Source organism: Convolutriloba macropyga, chromosome 6 (assembly GCF_964194025.1).
Source record: "Convolutriloba macropyga chromosome 6, txConMacr16.3, whole genome shotgun sequence".
Taxonomy (NCBI): Eukaryota; Metazoa; Xenacoelomorpha; order Acoela; family Convolutidae; genus Convolutriloba; species Convolutriloba macropyga.
This window is the reverse complement of record NC_134473.1, coordinates 41,184,060-41,200,835: the sequence shown is the minus strand read 5'-3', so window position 1 is coordinate 41,200,835 and position 16,776 is coordinate 41,184,060. Positions and strand designations below refer to the sequence as shown.

The 16,776-nt window shown below is 35.1% G+C and overlaps 1 protein-coding gene across 1 annotated transcript in view; it reads right to left on the bottom strand.

The window, feature by feature from the left end:
* LOC142340989 (uncharacterized) overlaps positions 1-16,776 on the bottom strand; it is a 42,353-nt gene that overhangs the window by 24,819 nt on the left and 758 nt on the right. The gene's annotated exons all lie outside the window — the stretch shown is intronic.

Here is a 16,776-nt window from a genome sequence, read left to right as displayed (position 1 = left end):
ATTATTATCAATATAATCAGTATTGAAAAATAATTTAAAAGTTTTAACTTCTTCTTTTGTTCTCTTCTTATAATTACATTAAGCCGTGATCTTATACTTATAACTCTTAAGTTTACGAAACTGGTAACAGTTTTTAATTTCTTCTAAAGAGTAATTAGTTGCTTCATCTATATCTTCAATATAATTCCCACCTTTATCAGTAATATAAAACTCTCTCATGTTCTGACTTGAGTTTATATCGAAGTCTTCTGTGTTTTCTAGATACATGCGATTAAGACTATATGAATGAGTAGTTAGAGCTACTTTACTTCTAAATTCTTCATGACATTCTTTACGTTCATACGTAATTCTGGTGTAGATATCCTCTTCAGTTTTAATTGTAGGTTTGGTGGCTGGTTTAGTTTTAATAATATAATCATCTTCATCCAAATTATACATCCTCTCCGAGATTTCCTCTTCTTCAGACTCAAACATTTTCTCCAATAGTTCCTTATGTTTGAGATCGTATGATTGATGCCTGTATAAAGCCTTCTTTGATTCAAAGGATAGATTACAGACATCGCAGAAGTTTATGACACTAGTATTAGTTGATTGAGGCATGATGTATTTTTTTAGGGAAATAATCAAAAAAAATTTTTTCGAAAAATGAAAATGAAATGCAATAAGTGTATAACTAAACCTTCGAAAAAATGATGTAATAATTGTAAAGAATTAGAATATTTTTGTTATGTATGTAAAAATATGGTTAAGGTTAAAGATTATATGGAACATTTGGGATATCATTATTCTGATCCTGATCAATATCTAACGTGTAGTATATGTAATGTTTATAAACATATATCATTATATAGATTTAGAAATAAGAAATGTAGACTATGAATTTATCTTCATAGATATAGATATGGTCACACTAGAAATCAATTCAGAAAGGATGTTTATAAGTATAAAATTCAAGAAGACATAGAAAAACACTAATCACTGTGTTTCCACCGATCTCAGTGTTTTTGACTGTGCTATTATTGTTCGCTTTCTTTCATATTTAGCAACCGCTAAAAGTATAAGAAGTCAACAAGCTTGGTTTAACATCGCATTACACTGCTTAGCAGATCGAATGAAAAGTGCATGTCATGCTAAAATGGCCACCGCCATTGACAAAGAAAGCCACCACCACTAACAGAATGAAAACAAGTGAAACTTTCGAATATAAGATACCCTTAAAAATTAGCTAGTAAAGTGAGTATTTATTAAAATCTTTATTTATTTTTTAATAGATTATACAAATCATTCAATTTAATAGAAGGATTTAATTATTATTTTACTTTAAAACATGTTATTACTTGGGAAATGATAACTAATTTTAAGTTAAAAACCATGTGAGAATATTCTAGAAAAAGAATGTTCTAGAATAATTCTCCACGTGGGGACCTTTATTCTCCACGTCACTTTTTGGCTATTCATCTTGAGTTTCACTTCAATACAAAAACTGTAAAATGATACATTAAAATTGTTCAGTCATCTTAATATTAGACTTCAGTCAGCCTAATAATTAAAATTAAAAGTGTTCAAGCATTCTGTAGTTGCACCCTCCCCCACAGTTGCCATTAAGAAAGGTCGAGCAGTACTGCCGTAGCGTGGTAAATGCGAGTCAACCTTTTATCAAGACATCCCAAGACTCGGCTCAAAAATATAACCAGGTACATAGAATCACTCAGTTAAACATCATAGAACAATCGTCTCCTGGTTAAAGTCAAAAATTTTGATGAAACTTGTTTCTTATTATCCAATTCTAAGCAATTTTGAGTTATTTTCGGTCCATCCGATTCCATTGAAAAAAAACTTGTGAGATGATTAACCTGATTTATTTCAGTATAGTTTGGTATATTAGATATGAAATTAGGCTTAAATCTAGCTTTGAGAACTTTTGGATATTAGTGTATGAATTGAATAAATTATACTAGCTATGTACATTTTTGTACACAAAATTGTGCGTGTAGTATGTATTTATAGTGGTGAATATAGTAGTGGATAAAACAAGGGATTCAACAAACAGTAAAATTTGGCCCGATTCGACATGCGTGATTAGCGCTTGGAGAAAGGCTCAAATTTTGCTGGTGGCTGGAAGCCTTGTTTTATCCACTACTCCCCCATTTTACATCCACCCAAATCAACACAAACTTACACACATACACACACACAGACACACACACTCAAACATACATAAATACATACGCAATCACACGCTTTTGAAGTTTTCCTATTCTCTGGATATTTCTGGATACTTGCCCGTGTTGACCAGACAGATCAAAAATGGTAAAAAAAATGTTGATAGAAAGAACCGTTTATGATCAATTTTGAAAAATTCTGACCGTTAACATTAAGACATGGCCGTTTTTGATCATTTTCGATCGTTTTTGATCGGCCAATTTATGAAAATGATTGATTTTTCATTTTTCTCTTAGGACACTGCCGTTTTTGAACAATTTTTTAGGAGACTGTTGTTTGTAATATGTTGTTTAGGAAACTACCGTTTTTGCATGTTTTTGACAGATTTTATGTTTGATTTCAAGGCACACAAAGGTCCTCGTTCAAAATCACCAATGAGGATTTTGTGTATTGGCTTAAAAAATTTTGCAAAAAAAGAAGTAAGAATAGCGGTGGAAGCGCAGAGAGCGGTGAAAAAATTGCCACTATGAATTGTAAACCTTATAAAAATCACAACTAAGTTTACCAAATATCTTCATCGATGAAAAGTTTGTTTAATAATATGTATAGTATAATAATACGAATAATGTGAAGAATATTTTCCATCGGAACAAAACGGCTATCACCTGAGAAACGCTCAAAAACTATCAGTTACTATGTCCTTTTTAGTTGAAAAATTTTTAATTTCAAATTTTTTAATTTGAAAAATACAAATATTTGCTCTCAATTTTCCGGTACTCAATGGATGTGGAAAATAAAATAAGGGTTAAAAATCCGAAAAAAATGCTCTCAGCGAATCGATCTTTTGCTTAAAAATTTCAAACTTGTAGATCTCGTTATACAATTTGAATTCTCGTTATAGAATCTAAACTCTAGTTTTGCGCAAACGAAGCTTGAACAGTTGCTGAATAATCAGGCCTGATCTCGTGTGCTCTATGAACTATTTCACAATTAACTTTAAAACGAAATCAGAACAAAATATCACACAATAAAGGGACCTCTCCTTCTTTTCTCCTTCCCTTCCCTAGAAAAGGAAACAATTCCTATTCGAATAAAGTTTAGCTAATTGCTTTCCACGGAACTGTTTCCTTCCCCCGTTATAACATCGAGAATTAATAATGTTATCTAATACTGACTAGCCGCACCTATGATCAGGCTACAGGCAGATCATATTTGCTCAAACATAAGCTATATTTTTGTTCACAAGTTGATATGAAAACACTTTTTTCCGCTAGTCAAGAAAGAAACACTCCAGCCAAGTTTCAGCAAGTTTCAATCCTTCCCTTATTTAGAACAACGAGGCTCGGTAATGTGCGATCGCACATAAGGTTCCGACCCCACTCATCCACAATTTTGGCATAATTGTCTACCAAATGAGAAACAGATAGAAAAACCCAAAAATTATTTTTGGGAATCCCAAAATAACCCAAAAAAAAACAAGTATTTTTCAAAAAAAAAAATAGTGTATGAACTAAAAGATAGCTTCCAAAGCAAATAACTCTATGAAGTAAGAAATGATGCACTAGATTGATGAGATTTGCCATTATTAGGAAAGCGAGTTAAGACGAACAGCAAAATCAAACAACAACAACAACAACAACAACAACAACAACAACAACAACAACAACAACAACAACAACAACAACAACAACAACAACAACAACAACAACAACAACAACAACAACAACAACAACAACAACAACAAACATTAAATACATCAAAAAATTGCCCTTTTTAAAAAACAAAACTTAAAAACAAAGTAAACATAGCGTCAGATAAAACTGAAACTAAACAAAATAACTTATAAATCAACCGAAAAGATATGGGACCATTCCATAAAAATTTTTGGAAACAATCAGACAAAAAAAAACGAAAACAATAGAGTTAGAAAATTCGCGTATTTTTTTATAACAATTAACATCAAAGTAATGAAAACCATTAGAAATCAAGAATCCCAAAGGTTTACGATTACCGGTGCTTCTACAGTAGGGCTTTAAGACCTGTCCTTATTCATTTTTTTATGCGGCTAAAAAGAACAACAAAAAGACAACAAACAAAAATTCAATTAAGACTTGCCAGAAAACGCTGTCGAAGCCGCATATTTTGGCCCTGAAGATACGCTTGATTGCAACTTATTCCATCACCAATAGTGTAGTATGTGACCTCTGATTAATGAGACAAGGTAATAAGTAGACGAAAAAGGGCAAAATTAAGTAAGATTTTTGTATTTTTTTAAAAAAAATTAATTCCAAAGTCATGAAAGCCATTATCACAAAATGAAATTATTAAACAGGTTCTTTTTAGGAAGCCTTTGAGACCTGCAATTATCCAGAATATGTCTTATGTCTACAAAAATAACGTCAAATATGAAAAAAATTGGAAATTAATTTAATTTTTTTTGAAAAATGCGTGTCGAAGCCAGTAAATTTCTGTGGCGCCAATCCCTTTTGCCACCATCGCATGACACCAATAAAGTCATATTTATTATGTAAACAACGAGACTAGGTAACAAAAAGACAAAAAAATGAACAAAATTGCGAAGTTAAATAGTTTTTATTTTATTTTGGAAAACAATTATTTTCAAAGTAATGGAGGCCATCAGCTAATATCAGAAAATCGGCCCATCTGTTTTGTTGAAAAACCATTGAAACATGTCATTATGCAGGAAATTTCATACGGCTAAAACGACCAAGTAAAAACGACAGTTAAAGACAAAATTAAATTCTTCAAGAAAGAAGTGCCGAAGCCGTTAAAACGATAATCTATATCTTTCAATATTTTTTTATATTCAATTGTGCCCTACTTTGAACGACAAAAAATGTGATATGTGAATGGTCAAAAAATTGATAATGTGACAAAACTAGAAAACGTGAAAAAAGCAAATATCTTAAAATAAAAAAAAATTGAAATCTAGGAGTGTCAAAGCCAGAAATCATTAACTTCAGGCTTAAAGCAGCAACAGACATCAAATTTTAAATCAGTAGAAAGGAGAAGCATTCTTTCTTTGCTGACATTAAGCTACAAGTTGGCCAAATTAGAAAAAAAATATAGAGGAAAAGTTCATTATGCCATTATTTATTTCAAAATCAATTATTTTTAAAAGTCAAAACGACCAAAAGCTTTCTTGTAAAAAACGAAATGCATTAGCTTGGAGCTGCATAGGAAGCCCTATGAACCTATCACTCCTGAGCTTCGATTTGAAATGTTCTTGTCTTTAATAATATAAAAAAAGATCACTTTTTTTTAAAAAAAAAGACCGATTGATTACAATCCGAATTTTCTTTTTGGATTGTAACAGTCCAAAATTGGTCAAAAACTAGCCTTGCTATTGCTGTTTGTCCACTAGGAACACAAAATATTTGAATGTTATAGATGTAAATAATTTGTTAGTTAAAAACTCAAAAACAAGTTCTGCGTTTCTGATAATCAACGAGTAAAGTTAGCAAAAAAGGGCAAAATTTTAATTACAGAGCACTCTCAACAGAAGTTGACGTATAACCCCAGCAGAATAGCCCTCTTTTGAGTCTACAAAGATTGTATTGGTGTTGTTTGGGGCTGTACTTTTGGCAGTTTTAATCAAAGTGGACTAAAGAAGCTTATTTGGTGCTGTTTTGATGAAAAAGGCTGTTTTTTGAAATATTTAGCTCAAATTTTTGACAAAAAATTAAATCAAAATAATCAGCAATACTTTTTAGAGCTTAAAAATAAACTCAACGACACCATTCTTAAAAATTTTAACTAATTTTAGCTAAATTGACGAAAATTTAGGCAATAGTTTCTTCCGGAAGCAGCGTTTTCCTGCTAAACATTTCTGCATTGAAAGCCTAACAAATGAAACCGGAAATCTAATTAAAGTGAGCCTTAGGTGGTTCAAGCATGTTCGCATTTAATCAGTAAGTGACAAATGTTGACGGTATAGTAAAGTTATCATCAAATTTTTCATCAATTTCTTATGACTCAACTGATTTTATCACTCGCAAAGAACTTCTGTTGTATTTAAGGCCAGAGATTCAAAATCGAGTCAGTTTGAATCGGGTCACAAAAGCATCACTTTTCTTGTAAAAAAATTTAAAAGCGCATTTTTATTGGCCTCGAAAGCATTGTAGGTTTCAATAGAGTTTTGTTGTAAGTTTTTTTGCTGTTCACTACTTTAGGCAAAAACATTACATGCAGTGTTGGACCGAATGATGATTACAAGTTATTTTTAGTCTATGGGTAGTTTCATCAGCTTACGCCAGTAAATGAAACTTTGTGGTGCTTTTCAGTGTCAATTAGCAAGCTCATTCCATCAGAGATTTTTCTGCTTCAAGTTAGATTTTTCCTCCAAATTTATGAACACCTATCTTGAAAAGCCTTGCAAGAAAACATACGGAAATTTGATTTTTCTCGATTTATTTGGTTAGTCGTTATTTACCCTTGCAAGATAAGTGTCACCCTAGTCAAGACCTAGCGTTATGAAAAGAGTCAAACAGTCTAGTAGGGGGGTTAATATTGACCAAAATTACAGAGTCGGGGTTCATAGTTAAAGTCTAGCAAAGGTCTATTCATGGGAACTTATTGTCGAGCACGGTCTCTTTATGAGTCGAGCAAAAGTCCTTTAATAGGGACTTTGGGGCAAGCACGGTATTTTGATAGGCTGTTTTGGGTCAAGCATGGTCTTCTCATGGGTCGAGCAAAAATCTTTTCTTAAGTCTGCTTTTTTGCAAGTTTCGAGAAAATTTTCCTTTTCGTGTGCTGTTGCACATACTGAAGCAGCAACGGCGTAAAACTAAACAGCATTGCACCACAGAAGTCCAACTTAAAACACATTTGGAAAACTCCCAAAGGTCTTAAGACAATTTGTAACTCTTACGACAAAGCAGTTATCGAAGCCGGACTATTTTGCAACATTATTGACTGAATGAAACTGGGTAGTTTAATTATAATGACCTTCTTCCCATTAACAATGATGAAAATGTGGCAATATTATGTTGCTTTCTTTTCCAAAGTTATGAACTATCTATTTTTAAATGCATATTTTTGACATACAAACGGCTCATAAAAAAATTTTTGCTTGATCCATGATTTGACAATAGATTTGACCTGGATAAAAAGACCCATGAATAGACATTTTCTTGACTTATGATTTGACCTTTGCTTGACGCAATTTTTACTCCTCAAAATTTTGGTCGAGTAAAATCCTAGAGCCCAAGTTTGATCGAGCAAAACTCCTGCTTAACTTTTTGGGTCGAGCAAAATTCCAGGTGATTAATAAAGTCCAGCAAAGTTCTCTACATAGCTCTTTTGGATCCAGCATGGTCTAATCATACCCATTTTTGGTCGAGCATGGTCTTTTCATTGGTTGAGGTCTAGACGAGTGTACATACAAGAATTATACATTTGGGCAGTTTTTGATAGAGGACTTGGCCGTCCGCCACCTATTGAAGATTTTGTTGGATTCGTATCAAACCAATGAATAACCAATCTTATCATTATTCTAACCCACAAAAAAATAGCCGACAATATCTGAATTTTACTTATTATATAGTTAGTCAAAGGACATATGTGAGATTCTTGATTTATAATATTACAGTATGTAACTTGATCCTCGGGGTTATTCTAATTTATATGGGTGTTAATCGGCCCTGCTTTTTTCTTAAGCTAATTTTGCCGCGAAATGTCGATTGCGGAAATGTAAAATTATGTGACCATTGAAAAGATTTTGAGAAACTAAATTAACTGAAGTAAATATATTTCTAACATTTAATTCTCTCGGGAAATAATTGAAGCTGAAAAGTTTGAATATTTTTGAAACTTCATTTTTCACTTTTCATGCTTCCTTTAGTTTTTATGCACATTTTAATTACTTTTTATTTGACATAAGCTTTTAAAATGCCTACAAAAACGTTAGCTAAATCGTGCTATTAATGACCTTATCTTGGTTTTCATATCATTTAAATTATGTTGGATTGATGATAAAAAATTTGTGCGCGAAAAGAAATTTTCTCTAAGCAAATAAAAACTTTTTTTCAAGTCTTTTAGTTTTAACTTCAAATTTTGCCAGACTTTACCTTAATTTTATCGTCCCAATTTTATCTGCACATTTGTTGTGGCTTTATGGTACGTTTTGGAGTGTTTTAACAGGTTTTTGTATATATTCTGCATTTAATTTTCTTAATCATATTGCCAGTCATTGATTTCAACCGCACAGCAAATAAAAAAATTCATAAAATTTTGTTTTTATTGATTTTTTACCTGTATAGTTTTTAATATACGTAGTATTTAATATACGACATAGTATTTAATACACGTGCGAGGGCAATTTTTTGTTGTCTCAATCAAGCGTCATTCCTAATTCCCAGTCGGAGACTTGCAGCTATGGGTTTTATTTCGTCGCCGAGTATTATTACGATCGTATGATATCAAGCGTATGTTAAGTCCGCTGTTGTTCATTCGTTAATTCAGGTTATTTTTATGCGTTGGTGAGTCCAGTTTCACACCTGACTGGTCATCAATTTTTGTTCATCCTCCTGAACATTTTTTGTTCATCTCTAACTTAACTTATTTTCATTTTGAAATCTAAGATTTCTCGAATTGATTTTTCCAGCTTAACGGCTAATATCTAAATATAATTCGAATATATATGAGGGAAGTTTACAATTCACCGCTTCAAATCAATTACAGAAACAACGCAGTGTATAAACTTGTTTTTCAAAATTTTCTAGGCCGCAATCTTCTCATTTGTTTTGTGAGACTAAAGGTCTTTAAAGGTATAACAGCTATATACTCTGGCAATCTGCTAGCTAGGTTTGTAACATTTATATTATGACTATAGTTTTGAGAAAATGACCCCACCCCAAACAAAACAGGAGCAAAATAATAGCTTTTCATTACAAAATGTTTTACATAAAAAAAATCTTAATCGATCAAAGTCCATACGTTGCACTATAATTGTATCTTTCATTGCAATTACTAAAACATGAGAAAAATTCAAAGTACGTAAAAAAAGCTCTGATGGGAACTACATAAAAGGAACCTCGAAATTAGTAAAGAAAAATGGATCATTTTTTCTCCGGAAAGTTTTTTTGCCGCCGGAACAAGTCTACAACTTCAATTATTCGATATTAACGGGGTCAAACAGTTATTATCATCTTCGATTTGTTTTTCCCTCGAAGAGTTAATTTGACAAAAAACACCAAGGTTAAGGTGCCATCCGGAAGTGACCTCTCATCAGACCGTGCCAGACGAAAGTAACCTCTGATGAAACCATTCCGGACCAAAGTATCCTCTGGTTAGACTAAAGTGCGCTCGAAATGCGCTCGAAACTGTCTCTGATCAGACAGACCTTTCCCGACGAAAATGACCGCTTATCAGACTGAAATCAGACCATTGTCCAGACGATTGTGCGACCAAGGCCCAGACCAAACACAGACCATTGTCCAGATGATTGTGCGCTTAAAATCACTTCTGATCAGACCATTGCGCAATCAAAATTCACTCCTCGTCAGGCTATTGTGCACTCAAAATCACTTCTGATCAGACTCAATTGCGCTCGAAATAGTGGGATCAATGAATGGTGTGGTACGGTTGTACCATATTCAGTTGATTTCTACTAAATTATATTAAGTTTGTCCATGCCTTAGTAAAAGTCATCTCTAACCATATTTCACTTAAGCTTATATTACCGCCGACTAATAAGTCAAGTTTTCAGTTGTTCACACTTCCCACTCTTTTTAATATGCATTCGCTAAACTTATTTCTCATAATTCAGTTGTTCTTAATCTTCTCAGTTTTGCAGTCAGAATAATTCTATTGGGATCAGAAAAGGAATTCCACTTCGCCTCATTACAACTACATTTGTAGCACTAGTGCAGAGTAAAACTAAAAGTGGTAATCCAACAGTTTAGTAATACATTGGATACGCGCCTCGAATCTAATTCAGATAATCTACAGCGCATTCGTGGCTCAATTATATACCTCCACAGCAAAAGAGACATCACATGGCGCAGTCAGCAGTCAAAGAACGTGCACTCCTTGGAATCGAACCCTTTTTGGAGACACCTACTCTAGAACCACCCTTAAGATGGGATCGTTGCCAGATAATGGTGAAACTCGCTATCCTGGCAAAAGAGGTTATTTCGATCGATACTCTTCGCGAAGATCCTCCGGACAAAGTCATTTTTCCTCCCAAACCCATCTACGAAGATAATGTAGAAAATAGTACGACTCAGAGTGAGAGAGATCGAAAAACTAAGAACGAGCAACTCAAGAATGTATGGCTGAATAGATGTCAGAAAATAGAACTGGCAGGGATATTATGCGGCGACCAGCCCTGGAAGTTTTGAGACAACAAAGTTGTTTCTCTGACTTATCTTAGTCTCGGGATGGAAGGATGTCGAATATTTGGTTCCCAAGAACCAAATATCCAGATTGATCGGGTATCTACAAAGGATCTCTGGGAGAGTCTAGATCAGGTATTTACAAAGCAACGAAATAAAACTTTTGATCGTTATACCTTCCTAACCAGGAAACAATTAAAAGGAGAACACGTGGAAAAGTTCTATGGTTGTCTCCGGGAACTGTCTTTGAACTGCGATCTAGGAAGTCACGAAGAATCCATCATTCGAGATGTTTTCATAGCCAATATGCAAGACGGTGAGATTCAGAGAGAACTGCTAAAAGAAACGAGAACGGCTAAAAAGGCATTAGAAGGGGCCATGAATATTGAGATGGGTATACAGAACCAGTTGAAGATATATGGAACCGCCGTTCCTTAGACTACAAATGGAATCACGACCACATCTATAAACAACATACTAGGTTCTTGGAACAGATCGCGATTTTCAACGAACCATTTGGTGAAACCTACAATTTGTCCAAACTGTGGCTACGGGTGGTCAGCCGCTCATCAACAAAACTGTCCTGCTCGTGGGAAGAATAGCAAAAACTGCGGAATTGCCAATCACTTTGCAAAAGTGTTTAGAAAACATAAACATCCATTCAAGCCGAAACCCAGAGTAAACAATGTTGATGATTCCATTTCCGAGGCAGCAACGGTAGGTACTTCAGCAACGGTCGGAGAGCAAGTTTACCATATCGATGGATTGCTCCAAAAACAGAGTTTTTACGATGCAAATTGCGATTCAGATTACGACGATTATGATGACAATTGTGTTGCTACAACCTCCATCAAAAACAACACTAGAGAAGTGGAGCCAGTGAATTCAAACATTTGCATCGGGAATACCAGTACAAAACCTTTAGTGGATTCCGGAAGCGTTTGCACTATAATTAATAAAAGCCTCGCAACAACAGTAGTGTCGGATTGTAAAGATAGCTTTCGGGTACACATCACCAGAGAAGCACGAACTCAAAAACTTTCTCTAATGATCTAATCAAAACTATTGGAGTGATCAAGACTTCAATCAAATGTAATGATTGGATAGCTACGGGTGTTAATATGACAGTAGTTGAAGATGGCCAAAGACCTATAATCGGACAAGATCTCTTCCCACAACCTGGTCTTTCGCTCACTCAAACAAAACAAGTTGTAAATATTGATCAAAATCAATGATTAATCAAGAAATAGATGAAATTTGATTTCCCAGGTTTGATCTCAAGTATCGGCAAATAATCAAAACAGTCAGTTAAATCTATGTTTCATAAAAACTTTACAACTACACATCCAAAAGGCCGTAGGGTCCCAATTAACCTACAACCCTTAGTTAATGACGAACTTAAAAAACAACTTGCAGAAAAGCATATTATAAAATTAAACAGTTGCTCAGATAAAAATTTCATCTCACCTATAGTTATGACGGTAAAAAGAGATGAAACAGTTAAACTAGCCCTAAACTCAAAAATCTTGAGTAAATCTATTCATAAAAATAAATACCAAATGCCTAATATAGACAACTTAATTAACACAATCCAACAAAATCTAAACACAAACGCGTCACAAGAAACAGCATACGTTTCAACACTGGACTTGAAGTACGCATACAGTCAACCTAATTTAGACCCGGAAAAGGCTAGGCATTGCAACTTCAATATTATTAGTGTTGAGGGTACTGGTACATACCGCTTCATTACAGGATTTTACGGATTACTGACATGCCAGCAGCATTCCAAAAGTAATGGATTATACACCAGTCGGACTAAATAATACTCATTGTTCTCAAATAATACTCATTATGCCATCCACTTCGAACATCGATTAACGAGAATACGAATGTTGTTTGATATGACGAATGTGAAACTCATTTCCAATCAATTAAAAGATAAAAATTTCATCTCACCTGTAGTTATGACGGTAAAAAGAGATAAAACAGTTAAACTAGCCCTAAACTCAAAAATCTTGAAAAAATCTATTCACAAAAATAAATACCAAATGCCTAATATAGACAACTTAATTGACACAATCCAACAAAATCTAAACACAGACGCGTCACAAGAAACAGCATACGTTTCAACACTGGATTTGAAGTACGAATACATTCAAATTAATTTAGACCCGAAAAAGGCTAGGCATTGCAACTTCAATATTATTAGTGTTGAGGGTACTGGTACATACCGCTTCATTACAGGATTTTACGGATTAACTGACATGCCAGCAGCATTCCAAAAGTAATGGATTATACACTAGTCGGACTAAATAATACTCATTGTTCTCTAGATGATATTATAATAGTCAGCCGCGGCTCTAAAGAAGATCACTTAAAGTTAGTCTACAAATAATTTTAAAAAATGGACGACAATAATTTGAGAAAAAATTTACCTAAATTTCATTTCGCTAAAATTGAAATAGAAGGGTTAGGTCATAAATTTACTCAATCAGAATTGCACCACTTGAAACTAAAACAGCAGCAATTTTAAATTTAACAGCACCTAAAAATTTGAAACAATTACTATCATTCTTAGGTTCAGTTCATTACCTAGGTAAATTCATCCCTAACTTGTCTCAATTATGCCATCCACTTCGAACATCGATTAACGAGAATACGAATGTTGTTTGATATGATGAATGTGAAACTCATTTCCAATCAATTAAAAATAAAGCCGCAAACGCAACAGAAAACGCACATTATAATCCACACTTGGAAACCCGGATCAAACGCGATGCAACTAGAGCTGGATTAGGAGCAGCATTAGAACAACGTTCACAGACAGGTTGGCATACTGTTGCGTTCGCGTCTCGTTTCCTAAATTCAAATGAGGAACGCTACAGCATCAATGAACTAGAATTATTAGGGGTTGGGTAGAATAATTTAAATATTATTTATTTGGCAAATCATTCACAATCATCACAGATCATCGAGTACTACTTTCAATTATGAAAGAACACCGATCTAACAAATCATATAATAGTCGTGTAACCCGTTGGGTAGACCACCTTTTACCCTTTGGCTTTAATATTGAACATATACCAGGCGCAAAAATGGGGCTGGTAGATTACATTTCTCGCCAACCAAATCAAGAAGCAAACGTTACAATCAGATATGATGAGGAATTTGCGGTAGCAACAATTACTAGCATTCGTGACGCTATTGCAGCAATTTATGTAAATACCACTCAGGAAAATTGCCAATAACAGCACTTTAGCAGCGTCAATCACACACATTCCACATGTGCCTCACATCCTCACTCAACAAACTATTCCAATTTGTTTGCTGCCATTAATCGTAATACAACTCAGTTGCCTCTTGATAACTCTACAAACGCAGCACAAATCCGCTTCAATTCTAACCTGCTAACAGACACAATTCAACTCCAACCTCATTCTTATTTGCAAACAAACATAACACAAATACACTCAAATTCTAACGCAATAAGGAGTAGTCCGAATTCAAACCCTCAAACTACTCCTACCCAGAGTAGGGTAACATTCCATTCAACGCTGAATTGGGCAGTCAATTCAACGGGTTCCTCTAATGACGGCCAAACTTCACCGAACTTTGAACTCTCAAAAGAAGAGGTCTTCGAGAACAACCTCACTCAATTGTTCACTAAAGGGTTCCTAGCTGTCTTAACGAGCAAGGATGCGGTGCTCAAAGAAGTGCGAGACCGAATCCTTCAAAACGACGCCCAACGATGCAAGGAGGGGAACCCCTATCTCTTCTCCTATAGAAGGGACCTACATGTGAGGTCAGGCTGCGTCTGCGTAGACGAACGTGTGGCAATACCACACTCAATTCAGGACGCTGTTCTAGAAAGTCTTTACCTCACCCACCCTGGCAGCTGGGGTATGATTACCCTTGGGCAGTGTGCGTTCTGGCCATACATTAACCGCGAGATCCTTAATAAGGCTGCCCAATGCAAGCCTTGTACTGATATTCGTAAAAACCTCAAACCCATCGTTCCGGCGTCGAAATGGAAGCTGTTATTAAATTGTTCAGAACCTGATGAAGAAATACAAATTGACTTGTTCTGTTCTATTACGAAAGAAAAAGATCAAGATCTACATTTCCTCGCATTTTTTGACCGTTTTTCTAAATACCCTACAGTAAAAGTTTTTGATAAAGCTAAGTGGCTTAATGTAATTAAACTTTTAGATGAATATATTCAAATACATGGTGTTCCCCGAAACATTAGGTTAGATCAAGCACGTTGTTTAATTGGATATACAGTACAGAATTTGTGTAAACAACATAATATTAACATAATCACTGCTCATGCTGAAGATCATAGAGCCATTGGATTAGTGGAGCGTTTGATACCAACAATTAAAAAGGCGTCTAAGCTGCATGAAAATAGACAATAGAAATAACACATTCACAATTAAAGAAGCAAGAAAGTCAATAGTATATCAATTAAGTAAATGTAAACAAAAGACAACAACGTAACACCTTTCCAGGCACATTTTTGAAGAAGGCCAAACACACCACTAAGTAATATTAGTACAATACCAAAGTCGTCAAATTGATCATATGAAAACATCCTTCACCACTATTTAGACGCAGACACAGTTCCCGTGGAGGACTATCTAGATGACAATGGCTGGGTAATTGGTGATCGCAGTGACATTCTTATTCACAGGAGGCATGCAAAAGGCTCAAGTGGACGCAGGACGGAGGTACAATGGTTACACAATTAAATCTATATCACGTTTCATAATGCACCTCAAATTGAATAACCTCATACCTAGGTCAGAGCGATCGTTAGAAGTCAAATTAGCCTGAAAAGTTTCAAAACGGTCAAAGAGGGACCTCCGAGGACTCTTAGAGACGTTGGCCCCAGGTAGCACTGTTGTGAGATTTTCGCCCACAACAACTGTAATCAAGGAACCCGGTGTCCCTGAAGTTAGAATCAGGAACAATGACATTACCAAGTTCGGGACTCGTGCCGAGTGCAACACTGACCTTTGGCAGTATGCCCAACGACGTCCTCTCCCCTACGATAAGACAACTGAGGAAAAGATCGCTCAGCACACAAAAGATCTCAAGAAGAAATATCGGGGGAAATCAAGATCAGACACCGACCTATTCAGTCTGTTGCTGCTTCTGGAGTCTCGTCCGCAAACAGCAACATCTCAAAAGCCATGTCCTCACGCAAGCCTAAAAAGCCTCAAGCGGGGAGAAATCGATCACGTCAGTCTTCCACTACATTGAACACCTCTAATGCCTCATCAGTTGCTGCGTCATCAGTCACCTCGTCAACCGCCTCGCCTTCCACGTCTAAATCGAAACGAACCCGAAAGGCCCCATATTATTTCGGCTTCGAAAGTTCGGTATGATCGTTTAGCGACGACTCTGCTCCTCTGCCAAAGCGGCACAAATCCACCAATCCCCGTTATCGAGACGGTAATCCAAGAAGAGGCGCTTCAACCACCTGCACCTGATACTTCTTTTGAGCTGCCAGTAGGCAGTCCTCCCGCACCTCTACCGATCGGTACTTGGTCCCTGGAAGAGTATGATTATGATGATTATGCAAAAGAGATTAGCATGAGCGTCTTTGACGCCGAGAATCAAATTTAATCTCTGCAAAAAACTATGCCATTTAAGACTGAATAATTTCTTGCAATCATTTAATTTTAGTTTATATTGTTCATCTCTTGTCATTTATCTAATCTAATACTGGAATTGAGCCACAATTGCGCGATCTTTTCTGTTCATTGTCGTTATTTAATTGTAAACGTGTTTGGTTTACAGTTGTTAAATTTTAGTTGGATATTCATTACAGTGCATTTAATTTCAAGAAATTTATTGGATTCGCACCTCAATTGCGCAATAATTTATGATTCACGCGTAGTGTTCAGTGTAAACGCCATGGATTTACATTAAGTTTAATTTTCTCCTGCTTAATTGCCTCACCTCCCGTGCATTTAATCTGTTGGATTGTTATTGTTCAAATTTATTTACTATTTATAATAACCAGTAAATATGTTGTTACTATCATAAATTTTAAACTTATGCAGTCTAAAATTTGTTTAAGACAGTTAAGTTTATCCTTGCCTTAGTAAAAGTCATCTCTAACCATATTTCACTTAAGCTTATTTTACCGCCGACTAATAAGTCAAGTTTTCAGTTGTTCACACTTCCCACGTTTGTTAATATTCATTCGCTAAACTTATTTCTCATAATTCAGTTGTTCTTAATC